Source organism: Triticum dicoccoides, chromosome 3B, assembly GCF_002162155.2.
Source record: "Triticum dicoccoides isolate Atlit2015 ecotype Zavitan chromosome 3B, WEW_v2.0, whole genome shotgun sequence".
Lineage (NCBI taxonomy): Eukaryota > Viridiplantae > Streptophyta > Magnoliopsida > Poales > Poaceae > Triticum > Triticum dicoccoides.
In genome coordinates this window covers 90248871-90268287 of record NC_041385.1, presented here as the reverse complement: position 1 = coordinate 90268287, position 19417 = coordinate 90248871, and positions in this window count along the sequence as shown.

Below are 19417 nucleotides of genomic sequence, written 5' to 3'. Positions count from 1 at the left end.
ATGTGCTCCTACGCAGGATCACGACCATCAACCCAAATATGTCGGTCGCTCACCAGTTCGGAACCAACACCGAACAATACAACCATCGGACTCACGCCACGACACAGCCAAATACAGGGGCGCTGCGCACCCCCGGTGCTTCACCGATGAGGTGCTGGATCATGAATTTCCAGCAGGGTTTAAACCCGTAAATATCGAGGCATACGACGGAACGACAGACCCTACGGTCTGGATAGAAGACTTTATTCTTCACATCCATATGGCATGCGGAGACGATCGCCACGCCATCAAATACTTACCCCTCAAGCTCAAAGGACCAGCTCGGCACTGGCTGAAAAGCCTCCCCGAAAATTCTATCGGAAGCTGGGAGGAGCTCGAGGATGCTTTCAGGGCTAATTTTCAAGGGACATATGTCCGACCTCCGGATGCAGACGATCTAAGTAACATAACCCAACAACCCAGAGAGTCAGCCCATAAGCTTTGGAACAGATTTCTCACCAAGAAAGAACAAATCGTTCACTGTCCGGATGCCGAAGCCCTAGCAGCTTTCAAGCACAGCGTCCGGTATGAATGACTTGCCAGACACCTTGGCCAGGAAAAGCCAAGGACAATGGCAGCCCTAACCACCCTAATGACCCGCTTTTGCGCAGGTGAGGACAGTTGTTGGCCCGTAGGAGCACCAGCAACCCAGGCACATCCGAAATCAGGGATGGCAATGGAAAACCACGACGCAATAAAAACAAACATCAAAACAACGAAGATAGCCCAGACAATACAGCGGTAAACGCCGGATTCAGGGGTTCTAGACCCGGTCAACGAAAAAAATCATTTAAGGGCAGCAGAGATGGTCCGTCCAGTCTAGATAAAATTCTAGACAGGCCTTGTCAGATTCATGGCACAACCGATAAACCAGCTAACCATGCCAATAGAGAATGTTGGGTCTTTAAGCAGACCAGCAAACTCAACGCCGAACACAAAGGGAAGGGGCCGCTAAGTGAAGACGAGGACGAATCTCGCCGGCCGAACACAGGGGGACAGAAAAAAATTCCAGCGGAGGTTAAAACAGTGAACATGATTTACGTCACTCACATCCCAAAGAGGGAGCGCAAACGCGCACTCCGGGACGTATATGCTGTAGAGCCCATCGCCCCCAAATTTAACCCATGGTTGGCCTGTCCGATCAACTTCGATCGCAGGGATCATCCGACTAGTATCCGTCACGGGGGCTCGGCTACCTTAGTGCTCGACCCAATAATTGATGGATACCACCTAACCCGAGTCCTCATGGACGGCGGCAGTAGTCTCAATCTGATATATCAGGACACTGTCCGCAAGATGGGGATAGACCCGTCAAGAATCAACCAAAGCAGCACTACCTTTAAAGGAGAGATACCAGGCGTAGAGGCCTGATACACGGGCTCTCTGACATTGGAGGTTGTATTCGGTTCTCCCGATAACTTTCGAAGCGAAGAACTAATCTTCGACATTGCTCCATTCCGAAGCGGCTATCATGCACTACTCGGAAGAACGGCCTTTGCCCGCTTCAATGCAGTCCTGCATTACGCTTATCTCAAACTCAAGATGCCCAATCCACGTGGCGTCATCACGATCAGTGGAAACACGAAGCATTCTCTTTGTACAGAGGAATACGTGGCAGCTCTAGCAGCCGAATCACGAAGTGGCCCTTTTAACCCGGGCAACTCATTGGTTGTCAAGACCGCGTACGCAGCTAGACGTGTTCGGCGCACACCTAGGTGTAGCAGCTCAGATAAACCTGAGCTTGATTAGCGGTTATGCCCCCATAAAAACAGCCCGTAAGAAGACTGCACATGTCTCCCCATATATATATATAAATATACACTCAAAATTCTTGTGTGGCGCTGGGGGCTGCCCGCATGTAAAAAGTCCATAGTTCGGCTTGACCCTATTCGGACTAAGGAAATTACATTTTCATGGTTCATTAAAACAAACCAACTTTACTCACGATCACACCACATTCTTTCACCTGGTTTTTTTCTTTTTTCAGATGGCCACCATACTATACCCCTCAAGGATACGGCACAACGGAGATAAAGGCATATACGTGCAGCAAGGCCCCGATCAAAGGTTTCTTTTTAGATTAAGACCCTATGTAAACCTTTTTTATTATCTCTTGTTATTTCACACCCTCCTGACACTTAAAATGACGAAGAGGGATACCGGAGTTATCGGTGAACTTATGATTCGCCGCACTTAAATAGAAGTTACAAAAGCAGTAGCCAGTGTGTTTTTGAGATCTATGCTCTCACCACAGGCGCTCTTTCGTCACGCCGGTTTGTCGTCTGTACCTTGAAATACATGGTTCACTACCCGGGGCTGTAATTCAACCCGGTATATATTATAAAGTCTGAATACCTTTGGGAGTGTTCGGCATCGTGAGTTTGGCCTTATATGCATCAGCTCCGAATCATGTCTTTGGTCAAATGTTGGGTTTGACCGGCTCCCGTGTTTTGCTACCTTACGTTCCGCTCTATCGGCTAAGGTGGCACAGGGAGAACTACTACAATTGTGCCTTGGTTCATCCGGATGAGCACCTCAGTAGAGAAAGCCGAAAACTGACTGTCATGATAACACGAGAGACTGGTCAACCACTCGATGACTCAATGGAGTCCTTGTGATTCCTCCGCATTAACGAAGGACCGGTTTCCTGGTCACGTATGTAAACGCATCGTATTCGGATAAACGCGGACATACCAGGGGCTATATAGTAGCCCCACCGTCAAACTCCTATGGCTAAGTGAAGGTGTTAAAGCTCTATAGTCCGATTGCCTCATTCACGCACCATCACCTCCTTAACGGACCAAGACATTGGGTCAAGTGTGACTACGTGTTTTTGCCGAACACCCCCGCGTTATATGCGAGGGGGCTGAAGCCGACGACTGCAATCTTTCAGGTTATATACATATATACATAAACGGCCGCACAAGAGGCACCCAAATACCTTATGTGCAAAAGTATAAATATAGCCTTTATTATCAAAAGCATTGTCTTTACAATTCGAATACATATCATTCGAACATGATATGTTTTGAGCACTGAGCCTCTATTAAGCGGGCACCCTCTAAGACTTCTTTGAAATAGTGCTCCAGCAGGTCCTAGCCCCCGGGTGGACCCCTTGTTGCAATATCGGTGGCCTCCATCCTCGCCCAGTATGTCTTAACACGGGCAAGGGTCATCCGCGCACCCTCTATGCACGCTGACCGCTTGATAGCATCGATATGCGGCACAGCACGAATAAATCGTTGCACCAAACCAAAATAACTATCCGGACTTGGTTCCTCCGGCCACAAGTGGTCCACGACGGCCTTCATGGCAAGTCCGGATAACCTATGGAGCTCGGCCCATTCGTCCATCTGCTCGTTCAATAGCAGCGGATGCCTTGGCATGCTGAACTGCGATCAGAACAGTCTTTCCGCTTCATGATCTTCTCGGTCTTGGAAAAACTGCGTCGCATCGGCAGTGCTCTTTGACAAGTCCAAGTATGCGTCTGGAGAACTCCACATTTTATCAAGAGGGGCATACTTCGGATCGCTGGATTTAGTTCGCAATAAAAAGGGCTTCCCAACCGCGATCTCGCCAGCTTGCCGGAGCTCCTCCCGAGCCGCTCTGATCTCAGATCGAGTTTCCTTTGCCACTTGTAAGGCCTTCTCTAGATCCGCAGTTTTTGCTTGGTTCTCTCTTTCAAGAAGCTCATATCGGCCAGCGGCATCCTTCAGCTCAAGAGCCATATTGGCTATTTTCTCCTCACTTCAGCGATGAGCAGCTTATTCGGCTTTCATTTCACCAGTTGCCTTTTCGGCAGCCGTGTTGCTTATCCTGGCTTGCTCCTTGGCACGCGCAAACTCAGCCAGGAGAGTCTCCATGGTGCCAGCACCATCTGCAATTAAAACATATTATAAATACTAGCATCATGCTCTCATTTGTACTTACTGACCGCCCAAAAGACATACCTTGCGCCTCGTCAAGACGCTTATTCACGAGCATGATGTCCTCATTCGCCACATCAAGTTGCCGCTTCAGTTCGGCAAATTCGACAACCCGGGCAGTTGCCGGGGCTGCAGCTGCCTGTGTACAAAATTGGCAAAATCATCACCTGAGATTATTCCTATTTTTGATCCTCTGATCGCCCCATTCGGATGGCAACCAGAGTCTCAGGGGATACTATCTACACACAATGCACCTTGAATTTACGGTACAAATAAAAAATGCCACATTACGTACCTCGAAGCCTCTTAACAGACTCATAAAGGCTTCATCCAGTCCGCTTTTCACAGACGAAATTCTCTTAATCACTGTACCCATTAAGGTACGATGTTCCTCTGAAACAGGCGCTCGCTGCAGAAGACCCATCAACGTGTCCGGCTGTGTGTCGGATAGTTCGGGGCTTTTGTTTTCGGTCTCTCTAGGAGCCGAACACCCCAGACCTCGGGCGGCCGAAGATTCACCTTTTGGCCTCGCCCTCCTTTTCGGATCGGGAGAGATCCTCCGAGACGCCACTTCGGGGTCGTCCTCCTTATGGGGCGGGGAAGTATGAGGAGGCGTCTCGCTCTCCATCATCTCCAGAAGAAGATCCCCCGAGGACGAAGATTGTTGCGGAAGGCTATAGGCCGGACTGTAAAACATACATTTCAGATGTTACTATCATAAACGGGAAAAGAACATGGTGTGCTTACAGAGCACCTTTGTTCACTTACGTCTCGGCTAACGACTGGCCCCCTTGAGGGCGCTGTTCGGCAACGTTGCCCCCCGAGACAGGACCCCCTGATAGGGATTTCTTCCCTCGCTTGGAGGCCTCTGCCTTCAAGTCTTCGGGGGCGGCCCTTTTCTTCCCGTGGGGGAAGGGAATACTTGATTCTCCTCCCCGCTCATCCTCCGACACGGGAGTTCCAATTTCCCTGATACGGTGCATAACGTACCACCAGTATGGAGGCCACTTTTGACCTCCCACTGCTCTCCTTGTCTTCCCTCGATGGCACTTGATATGGTGCACGAGCCAGCATCCTGGTTAACACCGGATCCGCCGAATCTTCAGGAAGAGGCGCCGAACACCTAATCCTCTTTGCCTTTTTTATCCAACCCTGGCCGAGGATGGTTTTTTAGAATAATGTTATGATAAATATAACGACAACATGTTTGGTTGTGGGGTGCTTACTGGGGTATCTAGATGGCTGTAATCGAGGCCTGCGTCTTTCGTAGTGTCCGGACACTCTATTCGTGATCCGAAGAATGATTTATACATCCCTTCGAGCGTCGTGCCGAAGAAGTGTTGAATGGTTCGCGGTCCCTCCGGATTGAACTCCCACATATAGAGAGGTCGTCGGTGGCATGGCAGGACCCAACAAACTAGCATTACTTGGATTACTTTGACAAGACTGACGTCCTTCTCGATGAGATCTCGAATGCGGATTTGCAATGTCCGCACATCATCAGCCAATCCCCAGTCCAGCCCCTTGTTGACCCATGATGCAAGCTGTGGTGGAGGACCAGAGCGAAAGGCAGGGGCAGCCGCCCACTTTTTACCTCGGGGTGCTGTGATATAAAACTACTCCCGCTGCCATAGGTTAGAAGCCTCCGGGAAGGAACCCTTTAGCCATAAAGCATTAGCACATTTGCTTACTCCGCGTGTTTCCTGTCGATCATCCTCGGTGTTACATTGAAGGTCTTGAGACATAAGCCAAAGTGTGGAGTAATGCGGAGGAAAGCCTCACACACGATGATGAATGACGAGATATGAAGGAAGGAATCCGGAGCTAGATCATGAAAATCTAGTCTGTAATAGAACATGAGCCCTCTAACAAAGGGATGAAGACCGAGGCCTAGCCCTCGGAGGAAGTGAGAGATAAACACAACACTCTCATTGGATTTGGGAGTAGGGATAACCTGCCTTTGAGCAGGAAGCCTGTGGAGGATTTCCGCGGTCAAGTACCTTGCCTCCCTAAGCTTCTTGATGTCCTCCTCTGTGACAGAGGAGGCCATCCACCGGCCTTGAAGGATGGATCTGGACATGGTCGGAAGTTTGGAGCGTTTGGGCTAAAGCCTTCGGTGTTGGGACTCGAGGTGGAAAAAGGAGAGGATTAAGTGTGGAAGAAAAAGGTAGGCCTTGGTCTCTTTATAAAGAGGACGAATATCAAACATCCCCCACGTGGCCTTTGAAACTTGCCTATTCCCAAGGAATTCTACCCGTGGAATGGTTGGGTTACCCATGCCCATATTGATGAGAATCCCGTAATAAGGGGACATGATCTATGCTTCGACAAGACATGCCAATAAAACCGCCTCGCGAAACGTGTAGTAGCAGGATGGAAAAATGGTTCAAATAATAACCGGGCCGTGGCGTGATGTCACGCTATGGAGAAGTTTTCAGCAGATTAGACTCGTGGAATATTATACTCTCTACGGTGGTATGTGGAATTTGTTTTGCAGAGCCGGACAAGATCCTTGTGTTCAAAATCTATTTTGGAGTATTCGGAGAAGGAACCCGCCTTGCAATGTCAAAGACAAACTACGCGCCGGACTCAACCTTCATTGAAGCCTAGTTCAGGGGCTACTGAGGGAGTCCTGGATTAAGGGGTCCTCGGATAGCCGGGCTATATACTTTAGCCAGACTATTGGACTATGAAGATACAAGAGAGAAGACTTCGTCCCGTGTCCGGGTGGGACTCTCCTTTGTGTGGAAGGCAAGCTTGGCGATTCGGATATGTAGATTCCCTTCTCTGTAACCGACTCTGTGTAACCCTAGCCCCCTCCGGTGTCTATATAAACTGGAGGGTTTAGTCCGTAGGACGACAACAATCATAATCATAGGCTAGCTTCTAGGGTTATCCTGTACGATCTCGTGGTAGATCAACTCTTGTAATACTCATATCATCAAGATCAATCAAGCAGGAAGTAGGGTATTACCTCCATAGAGAGGGCCCGAACCTGGGTAAACATCGTGTCCCCCGCATCCTGTTACCATTAGCCTTAGACGCACAGTTCAGGACCCTCTACCCGAGATCTGCCGGTTTCGACACCAACACTGGGCATGGCTCTGACTGCCCGTGCACAAGTAAGGGGTACAAGGGAGAGCCCCTACTTTAGTACACCGATAGAGAGGTATCTCTGGCCCTCTCGGTAATGCTCATCATTATAAGCCTTGCAAGCATTGTAACTAATGAGTTAGTTGCGGGATGAAGTATTACGGAATGAGTAAAGAGACTTGCCGGTAACGATATTGAGCTAGGTATGATGATACCGACGATCGAATCTCAGGCAAGTAACATATCGATGACAAAGCGAACAATGTATGCTGTTATGCAGTTTGACCAATAAAAGATCTTTGTAGAATATGTAGGATCCAATAGGAGCATCCAGGTTCCGCTATTGGTTATTGATCAGAGATGTGTCTTGATCATGTCTACATAGTTCTCGAACCCGTAGGGTCCGCACGCTTAACGTTCGATGATGATATGTATTATGAGTTATGTGTTTTGATGACCGAAGTTTGTTCTGAGTCCCGGATGAGATCACGAACGTGACGAGGAGTCTCAAAATGGTCAAGACATAAAGATCGGTATATTGGAAGGCTATATTCGGACTTTGGAAAGGTTCCGAGTGATTCGGGTATTTTTGGAGTACCGGGGAGTTACGGGAATTCACTCGGAGAAGTAATGGGCCTTATTAGGCCATACGGGAAATAGAGGAGGCAGGCCAAGGAGAGGTGCCCCCCCCCATGGGTCTGAATTGGACAAAGGGAAGGGGGCGGCGCCCCCCTTGCCCTTTAGTACTCCCTCTCTCTTTCCTTTTCTCCTACTCCTAAAAGGGAAATGATTCCTATTAGGACTTGGAAGTCATAGTAGGACTCCATACACTTGGCGCGCCCCTAGAGGTCCGTCCTCTCTCCCTCCCTCCTTTATATACGGGGGCATGGGGCACCCCAAAGACACACAAGTTTCTTTTAACCATGTGCGGTGCCCCCTCCATAGTTACACACCTAAACCATACCATCTTAGTGCTTAGACAAAGCCCTAAGCCAGTAGCATCATCATCATTGTTGCCACATCATCATGCTGACGGAACTCACCCTTGTTGTCAACTGGATCAAGAGCATGAGGGACGTCATCGAGTTGAACGTGTGCTGAACGTGGAGGTGTAGTACGTTTGGTACTTGGATCGGTTGGATCGCGAAGACGTTCGACTACATCAACCGCGTTGTCATAATGTTTCCACTTTCGGTCTACGAGGGTACGTGGACACACTCTCCCCTCTCGTTGCTATGGATCACCTAGATTGATCTTGCGTGATCGTAGGAATTTTTTTGAAATTACTGCGTTCCCCAATAGTGGCATCCGAGCCAGGTCTATGCGTAGATGTTATATGCACGAGTGGAACACAAAGAGTTGTGGGCGATAATAGTCATACTGCTTACCAGCATGTCATACCTTTATTTGGCGGTATTGTTGGATGAAGCGGCTCAGACCGACATTACGCGTACGCTTACGTGAGACTGGTTCTACCAACATGCTTCGCACACAGGTGGCTAGTGAGTGTCTGTTTCTCCAACTTTAGTTGAATCGAGTGTGACTATGTCCGGTCCTTGTTGAAGGTTAAAACAGCACACTTGACAAAAAATCGTGGTGGTTTTGATGCGTAGGTAAGAACGGTTCTTGCTAGAAGCCCGTAGCAGCCACGTAAAACTTGCAACAACAAAGTAGAGGACATCTAACTTGTTTTTGCAGGGCTTGCTATGATGTGATATGGTCAAGAGATGATGTGATATAAATTGTTGTATGAGGTGATCATGTTTTGTAACAAAGTTATCAGCAACTGGCAGGAGCCATATGGTCGTCGCTTTATTGTATGAAATGCAATCGCCATTTAATTGTTTTATTTTATCACTAAGCAGTAGCGACAGTCATAGTAACAATAGTTGGTGAGACAACAACAATGATGCGATGGAGATCAAGGTGTCACGCTGGTGACTATGTAGATCATGACGATGCTTCGGTGATGGAGATCATGAGCACAAGATAATGATGGCCATACCATGTCACATATTTTGATTGCATGTGATGTTTATCTTTTATGCATCTTATTTGTCTTAGTACGACGGTAGCATTATAAGATAATCCCTTACTAAATTTCAAGGTATAAGTGTTCTCCTTGAGTATGCACCATTGCTACAGTTCTTCGTGCTGAGACACCACGTGATGATCGGGTGTGATAGGCTCTACGTTCACATACAATGGGTGCCAGCCAGTTTTGCACACGCAGAATACTTGGGTTAAACTTGACGACCGTAGCATATGCAGATATGGCATCGGAACACTGGAGACCGAAAGGTCGAGCGTGAATCATATAGTAGATATGATCAACATAGTGATGTTCACCATTGAAAACTACTCCATCTCACGTGATGATCGGACATGGTTTAGTTGATTTGGATCACGTGGTCATTTATATGACTAGAGGGATGTCTATCTCTAAGTGGGAGTTCTTACTTAATATGATTAATTGAACTTTAATTTATCATGAACTTAGTCCTGACAGTATTTTGCAAATTATGTTGTAGATCACTAGCTCGCGTTGCAGCTTCCCTATGTTTTGTATCTGTTCTTAGAGGAAACTAAGTTGAAAGATGATAGCAGCAATGATGCGGACTGAGTCTGTGATCTGAGGTTTATCCTCATTGCTGCACAGAAGAATTGTGTCCTTGATGCACTGCTAGGTGACAAAACTATTGCAAGAGCAGATGCATACGTTATGAATGTTTGGCTAGCTTAATGTGATGACTACTTTATAGTTTAGTGCACCATGCTTTATGGCTTAGAATCGGGTCGTCAAAGACGTTTTGAACGTCATGGACCATATGAGATGTTACAGGAGTTGAAGTTAATATTTCAGACAAATACCCGAGTTGATAGATATGAAATCTCCAACAAGTTCTATAGCTAAAAGATGGAGGAGAATAGCTCAGACAGTGAGAATGTGCTCAGATTGTCTGGGTACTACAATCGCTTGAATCAAGGGAGTTAATCTTCCAGATAAGATAGTGATTGACGGAGTTCTTTAGTCACCATCACCAAGTTACTGGAACTTCGTGATGAACTATAGTATGCAAGGGATGACGAAAATGATTCCCGAGCTCTTCATGATGCTGAAATCGACGAAGGTAGAAATCAAGAAAGAGCATCAAGTGTTGATGATTGAAAAGACCACTAGTTTCAAGAAAAGGGAAAAGGGAAAGAAAGGGAACTTCAAGTATAATGGCAAGCAAGTTGTCACTCCCATGAAGAAGCCCAAAGCTGGACCAAAACCTGAAACTGAGTGCTTCTACTACAAAGGAAATGGTCACTGGAAGAGGAAATGCCCTGAATATTTGGTGGATAAGAAGGATGGCAAAGTGAAAATGGTATATTTGATATATAGGTTATTGATGTGTACCTTACTAGTGCTTATAGTAGCCCCTAGATATTTGATACTTGTTCGGTTGCTAAGATTAGTAACTTGAAACAGGAGTTACAGAATAAACAAGACTAGTTGAGGGTCAAGTGACGATGTGTGTTGGAAGTGGTTCCAAGATTGATATGATCATCATCGCACACTCCCTATACTTTCAAGATTAGTGTTGAAACAAAATAAATGTTATTTGGTGTTTGCGTTGAGCATAAATATGATTAGATCATGTTTATTGTGATACGATTATTCATCCAAGACAGAGAATAAATTGTTATTCTATTTGCATGAATAAAACCTTCTATGGTCATACACCCAATGTTTATGATTTATTGAATCTTGATCATAGTGATGCACATATTCATAATATTGATGCCAAAAGATGCAAAGTTGATAATGATAGTTCAACATATTTGTAGCACTGCCGTTTGGGTCATATCAGTGTAAAGAGCATGAAGAAACTCCATAAAGATGGACTTTTGGAATCACTTGATTATGAATCTTTTGATGCTTGCGAACCGTGCCTTATGGGCAAGATGACTAAAACTCCGTCCTCCGGAACAATGGAACAAGCTAGTGACTTATAGGAAATAATACATACCGATGTATGTGATCCAATGAGTGTTGATGCTCATGGTGGGTATCATTATTTTCTGACCTTCAGAGATGATTTGAGCAGATATGGGTATATCTACTTAATGAAACACAAGTCTGAAACATTTGAAAAGTTCAAAGAATTTAAAAGTGAAGTGGAGAATCATCGTAACAAGAAAATAAACTTTCCATGATCTGATCGTAGAGGAAAATATTTGCATTACGAGTTTGGCCTTCATTTAAAAATGTGGAATAGTTTCACAGCTCACGCCACATAGAACACCATAGCATAATGGTGTGTCCGAATGTCGTAACCGCACTTTATTGGATATGGTGCGATCTATGATATCTCTTATCGGGTTACCACTATCTTTTGGGGTTGTGCATTAGAGATAGTTGCATTCACTTTAAATAGGGCACCATCAAAATCCGTAGAGACGACGCCTAATGAACTGTGGTTTGGCAAGAAACCAAAGTTGTCATTTCTTAAAGTTTGGGGCTGCGATGCTTATGTGAAAAAGCTTCAACCTGATAAGCTCGAACCCAAATCGGAGAAATGCGTCTTCATAGGATACCAAAGGAAACTGTTGGGTACACCTTCTATCATAGATCCGAAGGCAAGATCATTGCTAAAAATGGATCCTTTCTAGAGAAGGAGTTTCTCTCGAAAGAATAAGTGGGAGGAAAGTAAAACTTGATGAGGTAATTGTACCTTCTCCCGAATTGGAAAGTAGTTCATCACAAAAATCAAGTTCCAGTGATTCCTACACCAATTAGTGAGGAAGCTAATGATGATGATCATGAAACTTCAGATCAAGTTACTACAAAACATCATAGGTCTTCCAGAGTATGGTCCACACCACAATGGTACGGTAATCCTATTCTAGAAGTCATGTTACTAGACCATGATGAACCTACGAACTATGAGGAAGCAATTATGAGCCCAGATTCTGCGAAATGGCTTGAGGCCATGAAATCTGAGATGGGATCCATGTATGATAACAAAGTCTGGACTACGGTGGACTTGCCCAATGATTGGCAAGCCACAGAATATAAATGGATCTTCAATAGGAAGACGGACGCTGATAGTAGTGTTACTATCTACAAAGCTTGACTTGTCACAAAAGGTTTTCGACAAGTTCAAGGAGTTTACTACGATGAGACCTTCTCACCCATAGCGATGCTTAAGTCTATCTGAATCTTGTTAGCAATTGCCGCACTTTATGATTATGAAATTTGGCATATGGATGTCCAAATTGTATTCCTAAATGTATTTCTTGAAGAAGAGTTGTATATGATGCAACCAGAAGGTTTTGTCGATCCTAAGGGTGCTAACAAAGTGTGCAAGCTCCAGCGATCCATTTATGGACTGGTGCAAGCCTCTCAGAGTTGGAATAAACGCTTTGATAGTGTGATCAAAGCATATGGTTTTATACATACTTTTGGAGAAGCCTGTATTTACAAGAAAGTGAGTGGGAGCTCTGCAGCATTTCTAATATTATATGTGGATGACATATTTTTGATTGGAAATGATATAGAATTTCTGGATAGCATAAAGGGATACCTGAATAAGAGTTTTTTAATGAAAGACCTTGGTGAAACTGCTTACATATTGGGCATCAAGATCTATAGAGATAGATCAAGATGCTTGATAAGATTTTTCAATGAGTAAATACCTTGACAAGTTTTTGAAAGAGTTCCAAATGGATCAGTCAAAGAAGGAGTTCTTGTCTGTATTACAAGGTGTAAAGTTGAGTAAGACTCAAAGCCCGACCATGGCAGAAGATAGAAAGAGAATGAAAGCCATTCCCTATGCCACAGCCATAGGTTCTATAAAGTATGATGTGATGTGTACCAGACCTATTGTGTACCTTGCCATGAGTTTGGCAAGGGGGTACAATAGTGATCTAAGAGTAGATCACTGGACAGCGGTCAAAATTATCCTTAGTGGGGACTAAGGAAATGTTTCTCGGTGATGGAGGTGATAAAGAGTTCGTCGTAAAGAGTTACATCGATACAAACTTTTACACCGATCCAGATGACTCTAAGTCTCAATCTGGATACATATTGATAGTGGGAGCAATTATCTAGAGTAGCTCTATGCAGAGCATTGTAGACATAGAATATTTGCAACCATACGGCTCTGATTGTGACAGACCCGTTGACTAAACTTCTCTCACGAGCAAAACATGATCACACCTTAGTACTCTTTGGGTGCTAATCACATAGCGATGTGAACTAGATTATTGACTCTAGTAAACCCTTTGGGTGTTGGTCACATGGCGATGTGAACTATGGGTGTTAATCACATACAGATGTGAACTATTGGTGTTAAATCACATGGCGATGTGAACTAGATTATTAACTCTAGTGCAAGTGGGAGACTGAAGGAAATATGCCCTAGAGGCAATAATAAAGTTATTATTTATTTCCCTATTTCATGATAAATGTTTATTATTCATGCTAGAATTGCATTAACCGGAAACTTAGTACATGTGTGAATACATAGACAAAACATAGTGTCCCTAGTATGCCTCTACTTGGCTAGCTCGTTAATCAAAGATGGTTATGTTTCCTAACCATAGGCATGTGTTGTCATTTGATGAATGGGATCACATCATTAGGAGAATGATGTGATGGACAAGACCCATCCGTTAGCTTAGCATCATGATCGTTACAGTTTCATTGCTACTGTTTTCTTCATGACTTATAGATGTTCCTCAGACTATGAGATTATGCAACTCCCGAATATCGGAGGAACACTTTGTGTGCTACCAAACATCACAACGTAAAAGGGTGATTATAAACGTGCTCTACAGGTGTCTCCGAAGGTGTTTGTTGGGTTGGCATAGATCAAGATTAGGATTTTTCACTCCGTGTTTCGGAGAGGTATCTCTGGGCCCTCTTGCTAATGCTCATCACTATAAGCCTTGCAAGCATTGTAACTAATGAGTTAGTTGCGGGATGAAGTATTACGGGACAAGTAAAGAGACTTGCCAGTAACAATATTGAGCTAGGTATGATGATACCGACGATCGAATCTCGGGCAAGTAACATACCGACGACAAAGGGAACAACGTATGTTGTTATGCGGTTTGACCGATAAAAGATCTTCGTAGAATATGTAGGAGCCAATATGAGCATCCAGGTTCTTCTATTGGTTATTGATCAGAGATGTGTATCGATCATGTCAACATAGTTCTCGAACCCGTAGGGTTCGCACGCTTAACGTTCGATGATGATATGTATTATGAGTTATGTGTTTTGATGACTGAAGTTTGTTCGGAGTCCCGGATGAGATCGCATACATGACGAGGAGTCTCGAAATGGTCGATACGTAAAGATCGATATATTGGAAGGCTATATTCGGACTTCGGAAAGGTTCCGAGTGATTCGGGTATTTTTTGGAGTACCGATGAGTTACGGGAATTCACCGGGAGAAGTAATGGGCCTTATTGGGCCATACGGGAAATAAAGGAGGCATGCCAAGGGGAGGTGCCCCCCCCCATGGGTCTGAATTGGACTAGGGGAAGGTGGCGCCCCCTTGCCCTTTCCTAGTCCCTCTCTCTTTCCTTCTCTCCTACTCCTAAAAGGGAAAGGATTCCTACTAGGACTTGGAAGTCCTAGTAGGAATCCATACACTTGGCGCGCCCCTAGAGGGCCGGCCTCTCTCCCTAACTCCTTTATATACGGAGGCAGGGGGCACCCCAAAGACACACCGGTTTCTCTTAACCATGTGCGGTGCCCCCTCCATAGTTACACACCTCGATCATACCATCATAGTGCTTAGGCAAAGCCCTGCGCCGGTAGCATCATCATCATCGTTGCCACGCCGTCGTGCTAATGGAACTCACCCTCGTCCTCAACTGGAACAAGAGCACGAGGGATGTCATCGAGCTGAACGTGTGCTGAACGCGGAGGTGCCGTAAGTTCGATACTTGGATCGGTTGGATCACGAAGACGTTCGACTACATCAACCGCGTTGTCATAACGCTTCCGCTTTCAGTCTATGAGGGTACATGGACACACTCTCCCCTCTCGTTGATATCCGTCATCTATATAGATCTTGCGTGATCGTAGGAAAAAAATTGAAATTACTGCGTTCCCCAACACTCAGCATACAGTATATCCAAACCACAGCCATCGTCCATCAAAACCTTGGTCAGTCGAGTGCCCCCAACGACTGGGTCGACCACCAACGCTTGCCGCCTAGGGGTAGCAACGTGTGTTGGGTGGTTGTACTGGTCGAATGTAATGTGGGTTTTTGTCCACTTCAAATATGTCGTCGTTGCCAGAGCAACCATGTTTACTTTTCTGTTAATAACTTTCAGTTGACTTTTGCTCTCGAGGTCAGCAAAAATCACCAAAGTGGCATTGACATTGGGGTAACCGCCATCTTCCTCTTTGTCCTCCTCCTTATTAGACTCTTTGTCCTTTTCACTGGGTTGGCCCTCCCGGAAACTCTGAATCAGGAGTTGACACTGTCGAGTGGTATGCTTGGGAAGAATGAAATTTACCTCTTCATCCTTTTTGGTGTGTATATGACACGGTAAATCAAGCACATCATTTCCCGCTTGATCTTTCACTTTTTTAGGGGTCCAAGGCCCTTTAGGCTTCCCCTTGAACTTCCCTTGATTCAAAACTGCTTCTGCCTCAGCAGGACCTGCAGCCTCAGCTTTTCGTTTCTGCTTCCGACTAGAGTTTCCTCCTCCGGTGTCCTGGGCGACTGATTTGTTCTTGCCGCTCCAGAATTGGTCCTCTTCTTCGCCATTAGCATATCAAGTGGCAATCTCCATCATCCGAGTCAGAGACATCTCTCCGGTCCGACCGAACTTCAGATTAAGCTCTCTATAGCGAATGCCTTCTTTAAAGGCACAAACTGCTTGGTGCTCTGACACATTCTCCACTGTGTGGTGAAGGGTAGTCCATCTCTGGATATAGTCTCTCAAAGTCTCATTCTGTTTCTGAACACAATGCTGCAATTCTGCCAAACCAACAGGTCGCTTGCAGGTGCCCTCGAATGTTTTGGTAAACACTCGGGCTAACTCTTCCCAATTGAAAATACTCCCAGGGGCCAACTGATTCAACCAAGCTCTGGCAGAACCCACAAGCATCAAAGGGAGGTGTTTCATGGCCACCTCATCGTTGCCACCACCAATGTGCACTGCCACTCGGTAATCCTCCAACCAAGTGTCGGGCTTCGACTCTCTGGTGAACTTATTTACGCCCGTCGCCAACCTGAAGTTGTGAGGGATCTCAGCGGCTCAGATGGCTCTTCTGAAGCACTCGGGGCCGGAAACCTGCACTCTGCTTCCACTGGGTCGATCTCTATCTAGCCCTTCTCTGTATGCTCTGTTCCTGTCGACCAAATCTTGCACAAGAACTAACCTTGTGTCGAACCCAGGATCTCTTGGGTCGACTGGAACTCTGCGGTCATTACCGTACGGGCACCTGTCATCATACCGCCGTGGCGCGTATGACCCGTCCCTCGGAGCGGGCGAAGGCACTCGACGGTGGTTGTCACGGGCATACTCACGATCAAATTCTCCATGGGCTCTTCCCAGGTGTCGATCTCGATGGTGATCATGATCTTCACGTCGCAAAGGCGACCCTGGACTGTGTGTTGACTGAACTGTGTCTGCCCTCACCGACCTGATGTGGATCCTATTGCGCGACTGAGAAATGGCGGAGTTTTGCTCTCCTGCTGCCTGGAGCAGCGCTCGGATCTGCTCCAAGCCTCTTCCAGCCTCTGAACGAGACGGTTGAATAGACTCTGCTATACGTGCATCAGCTGTAAGATTCTGGATCGGAGTGCGGTATACCTGGCGTTCAGGCGGAAACAATTGTCGTTGTTCTCGACTGGATTTGGGGATCAGTCGACGGGCGCATTCATCGAGAGAATGTTGGAGGTTCTCCAAACGCACGCGCTCGGCCAACGTGGCCAGGCACACAGCCTCCAAGGCTCGAGCCTTGGTAGTCTCCCCCACTATGGGGGTCTAGAGCGCCTCCATGTTGCAGCAGTGCAAATCTTCCCTCTGCTGCGAATTGAGAGGTTGGGGCTCGTACTCATCATGGTCATACGACGGGCCGTCACCGTTGTCGTTGCCGCCATTGCGGCGAAACCCGGGTGGGCTGCGATGAGTGTCGACCATGAGAACTTCTGTCGCGAGGTCGGTGCTCCCGCGCTCGGAAAGAGTATCCGCGGAGCCAGTCGACTGGTCTGTAGAGAAATTCGCTCGATTGCCGTGACTTGAGGGGTGGCCGTCTGACGGGCCACTACATGCTTTACCCACCGCTGGAGCCGCGACCGACTGGATCGCTTGTGGCTGTGTCTAGCGGGGTGAGCGGATGATGTGAGGACTGACCGATACAGAGTCGACGGTTGTCATAGAAGAACGCCGCAGGCACTCGCGCAGAAGTGTGATGCCCCGCGGATCGGAAGAGCCTCGACATCGAGGGGGCTTCTTAAACTAGGCGGAGTCGTCAGCAACGAAAGTGAGCGTGCCAAGTCGGAACTCGCGGCCCACGACCAAACCACCGCCGGAAACCATGTTGATGAAGATCAGAAAAAACACAACCTCGCTGGAAGTTGCCAAGACACTTGGCCCCACAGTGGGCGCCAACTGTCGTGGTACTAAGTCTGACTATAAGAGTAGGGGGTACGTATGAGGAGGCAAGGACCTAGCTATGGCAAAGTTGTACACACAGGTTTACGAGTTGAGGCCCCTCTCGGAGGAGGTAAAAGCCCTACGTCTCGGTGCCCTGAGGCGGTCGACTGGAATATGGTGTATGCGTGTTATAGGGGGTCTGAACCCTTGTGACAAAGGAGGGGGTGGCTTATATAGAGTGCGCCAGGACCCCAGCCGTCCCCCATTACAGGGTTCAATGTACATTAAAATAGGGCGTTACTGGTAACGTCAGCTATAAAGAGCTATTAATGATCTTTAAGACTACGGAGTGAACGCCTGACCATTGCCATCCTGAGTGACTCTAGGTCTTCTATACTTCGAGTGGTTTCTTGTATGGTCGAGTGACTTCATCTTGGTCGGATGGGATTGGAGGTATCCGAGTGAGGTAATTGGTCGACTGGATTGCACTCCATGGTTACTTCAGTCGGTATCTCTTGTTATACTTTGAATGTCCTTGATTCTAGGGTAGTGACCTTGGATAGGGCGTATAGGTCAGGCCTATGACCCTACCCTAGGTCCATGGCATCGTCAACCACACCTGGAGATTAATTATCTATGTCAAAGTGATTAGTAGCACAGTAGTATGATAGTTTTGATGATGGCAGTAGTAGTAACGGTAACAGTAACAGTGGTAGCAGTGATATTGTAGCAGTAACGATAGCAGTAGCAATAGTAGTAACTTAGCAAGAACAATATATGATAAATTCGTAGGCATTGGATCGATGACTTGTTGGATGATATTCATCATGTGACAGTTATAACCTAGGGCGATACGGCACTAGCTCCAGTTCATCCATATAATGTAGGCATGTATTCCGTAAATAGTCATACCTGCTTTATTAAAATAACTTGCATGACATCTTTTGTCCTACCCTCCTGTGGCAGCGGGGTCCATATTGGAAACTAAGGGATATTAAGGCCTCCTTTTAATAGAGAATGGGAACAAAGAATTAGCACATAGTGAATACATGAACTCCTCAAACTACGGTCATCACCTGTCACATCCCTAGTTCTGGTATGACCTAGACTAGCTAGTCATGTGTGCATCATGTTTAAATTCCATTTAATTCTGAAATGAGGATTTGTGAAACCCTCAGAATCATCTCTGAAAATGACCCAAATAAAAATTGCTCCAAAAGGGTCCAAGAAAACGCTCATGTTGCTCTTTGGAAATATTGGACAGAGATAAAAATCAAACCAATATTTTTAGGAGCTCATAAGTATTTATTTTGGGCATTTGGAATTAATGCATAATTATTTGCATTGGATATATATTTGTTATATACATAATATATGTCCAAAAATTATGCCATTTATAAAGGAGCTCTGGAATAATATAACTAGCTTCCATAAAAATTGGCATAAGGAAATAAAATGGTTTAGTATTTTTTTAAACCAAACAAATGTCAGAAAATAGAAAAGAGAAACAAAACAGGGGAAAAACCTTACCTGGACCTACCTGCGGCCCAGCTCCTGTGCTGGCCCGGCACCGTGCAGCCCCGCAGCTGGCCCAGCCCACCTGGCCCCCTCCTCTGTCGTCTTCCTCCCCCTCGCCCAAGCAGCTGCATGCCCGCGCCACAGCCGGCCGCGGCCACGCGCCCGGCCACCTCCTCCCTCCTTGCCTGCCTGCCCTCTCCCCTCCTCGTCTGGATGCCCCGAAC